The following is a 5919-nucleotide window of genomic DNA, read 5'->3' on the forward strand; positions in this document are numbered from 1 at the left end:
TGCTCAAGTACTGATTAACCTATACTCTTGCCCTGCAGGATAAAGAATCACTCTTATTGGGCTTTTCGTGGGCCAAAGTTCATCTGCAAGTTGTTATCCTTTACACTGTATCCAAATGAGAGAACTTCTTAACAGCAGGGAGACCATTAATACATAAACTCTAGTTGATGAAGAACAAATGACTTGTTCGCTTGAGAAAGTAACTGAGCTCTCTCAAGTGTGCAGCCATGCTGTGGTAGCTCATGGTTTTCAGTGGGAAACACAATCAAGTAGTTACTTCAACAAGGGCAGGAACTCTTTTTTTGAGTTTCTAAAATAAGCACCTTCTAAGTGAAGCTCTTCGGATTGCATTTATCAACAAGAAATATGGCCCCATCCTGGGCAGGTAAAAGCAAGATATAAATAAATGTATGCTGTCTCTGCTGATGGATATGAGCCTGCTGCTAGCACATTACTTCAGTTGGTTTAGACCTCTTTGAAAATTCAAGCCCTAAGATCACATCTACCCCACTTCCCCTTCCAAAAATCCTATTTCTCTTCTCAGCAGGGAGAAGGCTGACTTTAGTAGGATGGGTGCGGTACAGATTCTTCCTTCGTCCAGGGCCCCAGAGTTGCCCTGGACACAATCTATACCCTGGAAGTAACCCTTTCTCCACTGACTGGGAGGTTTGTGGCAGCATCTTGCCAAGGATGTGCAGCTTACTCTACCAGCATGCTCTGCTCTCCCCCAGAGCAAGTAAATGCTTTCTTTCTGTTCCCTGTGAAGAGGGTTGAGTGCTGTGGCAGTGGAAATATCCTTGAGCTTCAAATTTCTGTGAAGGGGTTCTGCTGCTGTGACTCTGCAGCAATGTTCTATCTACCAGACTGGAAATTATTTTAGGAATATATTTATAATTAGTGCATAACTTAGAGCATCAAAGACCACGATGTGTACCTCTTTCCCTTCCAATCTGTCTTGTCTAGTTAAACCAGAGGTTTAAAGCTTCTCAGGGCAATAGTTATCCTTCACTATGCAGACATGTCTCTCAAAATGAGTCTTGACCTGTCAATATTTGAACACTAACACAGCACAACCAGCAAGTCACAAGAAATAATCTAAGTACAAATAAGCATTGAAACACGAGATAGGTGCTGCTAGAAAACTCTGAGGTCTATGTGTCCATCACACTGGTTAGGCAAAGACTGAAGACCTTTTTTCCCCCATAGGGCTGAGAAAGGAAAAAAGGGAGGAGGAAAGCATTAGGGGAAAGTGTTGTATTCTTGTTCTGTTCTTACACTTTCCCAGGCAGCTACTTATGGCCAGTACTGGAGACATATTTGACTAGATGAACTTCTAGTCAGATGCAGGGCAGCACTGGTAAAGTCTTTTGCCACTTTGCAGCCTTCTTTACTTATGAATTACAAATGATATTATGTTAAGTTATAAGTTAGAAGGAGCTATTCAGACTCAGTTTCTTCTGTCAGTGTAGCTTGGTTGACAACTCCTTTCTGTTGTTTTGAGCAATATAAAGCCACAGGCTGCATAGGGGCCACTGACCTACACCCAGAAGCTCAGACTCTACCAGTCTTGCATGTTTTATTTACCATTTGGTCTTCTCTTGCCTATAAAGGCTGAAACTGGAACTAATGCCTAGTGGGAAAAAAAAAAAAAAAAAAAAAAGACAAAGCAAATGCACTCTTAATTAACAGGCCTTCATCCAACATATTCTGTTAATTTTATCCTAGTGTTTAGTTGCCAAGGAATGTCAGGACATGTGTGAACTATATTAATTTAAAAATAACAATATATCTTAAAAAAGAAATTAAATCAAAAGGATGAAAAAGAGCACAGAAAAGAATATTTAACCAGAGCATCTGGTAATTGCTGACTCGTCTCCCTTGAGTTTTAGCTATTTTTCCCTCTACTTGACTAGGTTTCCTCTGCTCATGCACGTGCTTTGAATTTTTCTACATAACATGATACTGGTGTGTTATTGTCTGACAAAGCAAGGCATTTTGAAGCCAACTTCTATTCTATACAGTGAAGAATTACTCAGTTTCCCCCCTTTTTGTCAGGTATAATGCATTGTCAGATATAACGTGTATTCAGCACAGTTGTTGGAACTACAATATTACATGAATGAACTACTCGAATAAGTCTATAGCTTCTTTTGTTAGGACTTTGTCAAGAAAATAAGTTCATTCTATTAAATTGTCACGCTATTTATTATTCTTCTTCTGTTATTTCTATTTTCCATTTTTCAGCCCACAGGACTTTAAATCATCACTGATGTGCCATGTGGTAGGTCAAGGGTGACCATCTTGAGCATAAGATCTTCACAAGGAACTACAGTTCCCATTTGAAACCTGCTGGCTCACAGCAGTTAGTTACAAGTTTCAACAGTTCACAAAGGTAATGCAGCCTCTTCCTGCAGCAGCTGCAGCAGACAGAAATAACAGTCTGATGGCTGAAGAGGAGGAAAAGGTTTGGGAACTTTTTCTTTTCTTTATGTTGCTTCAGGGGCATGCTGTGCACTTGGTGGGGCTGCCAGGAAGCTTACTACAGCACCTTCAGCACGGGTGAGGAACAATCAGTGTCAGGTGTCAGAAAGCAAAGTCAAGATCGGCCACAACTGTGACAAGGGAGGGTGAAGCACTAGATGCTAGGAAATTTCTTCAGAGCAGGCAAAAAGCTCCCCATGGCCAAAAGCCAAAAAACCAGCTCTTCTCCCTCTAGACATAAAGCTTCTAGCATAAGGATAGCAGGAACAGCGATGTGTCTATTCGTAAATGCCAAAAAAAACCCCACAGGAGGAAGTATGAAGCCCAATTCAGGGGATAACTATAGAGCCAGTATAAATCACTGAGGGTATGACCAATGGCAGTTCAAGAAGCTGAACTTGCTGTAACTTTTTAGTGACATATGTCAGTAAAATGATTGCTCTTTTGTATCAGAACTGCAGTCTGTCTAGTTCAGCATCTTGCCACCGGAATCCTGCCTTTCAAGTACCTGAAAAAACCCTTCAGCAAGTGTATATATATATATAAAGCTCAGTCTGTTCCTTTCCTCATACTACATCTTCTAGAACTCCGAAGTTACCTTCTGAATAAAGGCAGAATTTATTATTCTTCCCAATAAATCTATCAGAATTCATATGGATTAGTTGATATATCAGTTTGTGTCATCTCTAAACACAATTAAAAGTATGAGAAACAAGATCTTGGTATTTATCAATACTTTGTGGTATTAGCAACAATTTCAGCAGCTGCCTTGAAAGCATTTCAATTCCTCTAAATTGCTAAGTAATATTAACATTTGCAAATTTTCCAGATACCCCTCCTGTTAACTGTATACTGTGACACTTTGACTAATGAGTCCAAATGAACAACTTCCAAATTTTAAATTACATAATTAATTCAGCCACTGATATCTAAATCTTCTGAGATAAAATTAAACCCCTGATTTACAGACAACTTCTCTATACTGTCACGAAGATAATGTGGTATTGAAGGGACAGGGAAAAATATGCTATCAGATATTAATGATAAATTCAACCAAGGCTGAGACCAACAAGATTTTGAGAGAATTGTAAGTTATAAAGTTAGCATTATATGTTTGTGTGTTTTTGGCTTGACTAATCAGATCTTGCAGGATGAAAATAATGATATTATAATGTTTCTTTCCTGAGTGACAGGCATTAAAGCTTTCAGTAAGAATCCACTTCACATGCAGAATGGTGCCAACCAGTTATAAATAGCTAAAGAGCCAACACTTTCTCATCTTAATGGATCAGGCTGCCAGCACCAGCCAGATCTTGATGTCTTTATTTACCTGCCTGGACCTTTATATTCCTTGGTGTTTCTTAGAAAAGATCTTAGGTCTCCATATTTTTGGGCAACCAGCAGCTCTTTGAACATGAATGAGCATGTTCCTACAACCCCAGCTATAAAACCGTTAGATTTATTTAGATGTGAACTTTTCTATTTTGTTGCAATTTCTTAATTTTTTCATATTATGTTATTCAAGAAACCATCAGGACACATTTTTGCATATTTTCATTTCTTTATAATTCATTAAAAAAAGAAAAGTAGGATGCCTCCCTCTAAAATTGGTTTTGCATTTTTATCCTTCACAAAATTGGCCCAGTAAAACACTTACCAAAGGTATAATAACTGTCATAGGCAAGGACATTTTACTTTTGATTTTCAATCATGATTGTAAGTTTGCTTCCAGTTCCAGCCCCTGCTGAAGTCCACAATGATGTTGACATTGACTTCAACAAGGCTACAATTTGATCCTCTAGAAACACATGGGTGTTTTCAAGCAGGAGGTATGAAGAAATATGGGCAGGTATGTGAGTTTGTGAGAGCAACAGAAAGGCCACACCTCTGCCTTGTATTCAAAAAAACTCTGTACTCGGCCAGTTTCTTTAAATACCATCAGAGTTTGGCTGAAAAAGGCTTTGTTGGCAGCCAAATACTTCATAAAATGAACCCTCCAAAATGTGTAGCAAAACTCTACTGTTGCAATTAAACTTTCCATTTTCTGAAAGAGGCCGTTTTCTGCTAGCAGTTCAACAACAAATAAAATGTACTCAATTACAATGAGTCTCTCTGAAGCAGGACAGAGTACCTTCAGATGCATTCGTGAACACTTGCAATAGAATACTGGCTACGCTACTGCAGCTGGCTGTCTTCATCATGGACACCCAGCTCTTCTCAGTAAAAAAAAACAACCTGTGGTGAAGTGGGACAGTTTTCTGATTTTTACTTATCTGGTTTTTCTTATCTTCTCAAATGATGCAAGGCACAGGTTAGATCAGACCACAAGCAGAGCATTCAGTAGGACAAAAACCCACTGTTTAAAACTACAGCGCCCTTAAACTACCAGGCTTTACAGCCACGTGATTTTTTTTTTATTTTCCATTGTGCAAGCGAGAGCATTCCTGTTACAAGGGGAAATTAGTTAACAGAGCGAGATCATACAGCATAGTAGGGGAGCCCTGCTGTTACTTGCTGAAAGAACGTCAGAACTGGAAGGCGGAGGTATTAAATGTAATTCCCTGCTGCTCGCTCTCTTAAGGCACAGGCAGCTCCCCACCGGAGGCCTGCTAGCTGCAATCAAAGCTTGCCCTAAGAGACCTTCTCCACCACAGAGCCGTAAGCATCAGCAGGCTACAAAGCTCTTATTAAATTTGAGCACAATCCTGGGAAGTTTTAAGCAAAGGAGGACCCTCACCTGTGGTACTTCTGAGTGGGGCTCTACAGGATTTCACAGAATCGTGGGTGGGAGAGGCGGGAAGGGCCCTCTGATGCCACCTGCTCCCACCCCCTGCTCTGGGCCATGTCCAGGTGGCTGGCGAATGTCACCAAGGATGGAGACTCCACTGGGCAGCCTGTGCCGGTGCTCTGTCACCCTCACAGGAAAATGTGATTCCCCACCTTCAGCGAGACCCTCCCGTGTTTCGGTTTGTGCCCACGGCCTTTGGTCCCGCCGCCGGGCTCCACCGAGCAGCGTTGACCCCGGCACCCTGAGACCCAGCTGCCCCCCCCGCAGCCTGGGGCGGCCCTCGCGTCCCCTCACGACCCCCCCGGGCGGCGCGGGTGGCCCTCACCTGGCGGGCGGTGGGCAGCCCGCTCGGCTCCCGCGGCCCCAGACCCGCACAGCGGCGGCCGCCGGCCCGGGGGGATCCGCCTGGCAACCGCGGCTGCCCGGGGAGGAGCCGCAGGGCCGGGCCGCCGCTCCCCTTGCCCTCCCGGCCCGCCGCGGCCGCCCTCCCCGCTGCCCCGCGGCCACCTCGCCCGCCCTGCCTCCCCCTCCCCTCCTTCCCCTCCGCAGCAGCGGCTTGACGGGGCATTTTGAAACCTATTTCAGCGGCTCCTATTTATAGCTCTCCCGTCTTATTTTTAGAGCCGTGGCTCTCAGGAGGGCCTGGGCGG

General features: G+C 43.3%; 1 long non-coding RNA gene across 1 annotated transcript in view; it reads left to right on the forward strand.

Annotated features, from left to right (window-relative positions):
• The window catches only part of LOC121096108, a 31891-nt gene extending 29433 nt beyond the window's left edge, over nt 1-2458 (forward strand). The window contains exon 10 of the long non-coding RNA XR_005830351.1: nt 2245-2458. This is a non-coding gene — a long non-coding RNA (uncharacterized LOC121096108). The remainder of the gene's footprint in view (nt 1-2244) is intronic.
• The last annotated feature ends 3461 nt before the right edge of the window (nt 2459-5919 follow it).

This window comes from Falco naumanni, chromosome 12 (assembly GCF_017639655.2).
Source record: "Falco naumanni isolate bFalNau1 chromosome 12, bFalNau1.pat, whole genome shotgun sequence".
NCBI classification, from domain to species: domain Eukaryota; kingdom Metazoa; phylum Chordata; class Aves; order Falconiformes; family Falconidae; genus Falco; species Falco naumanni.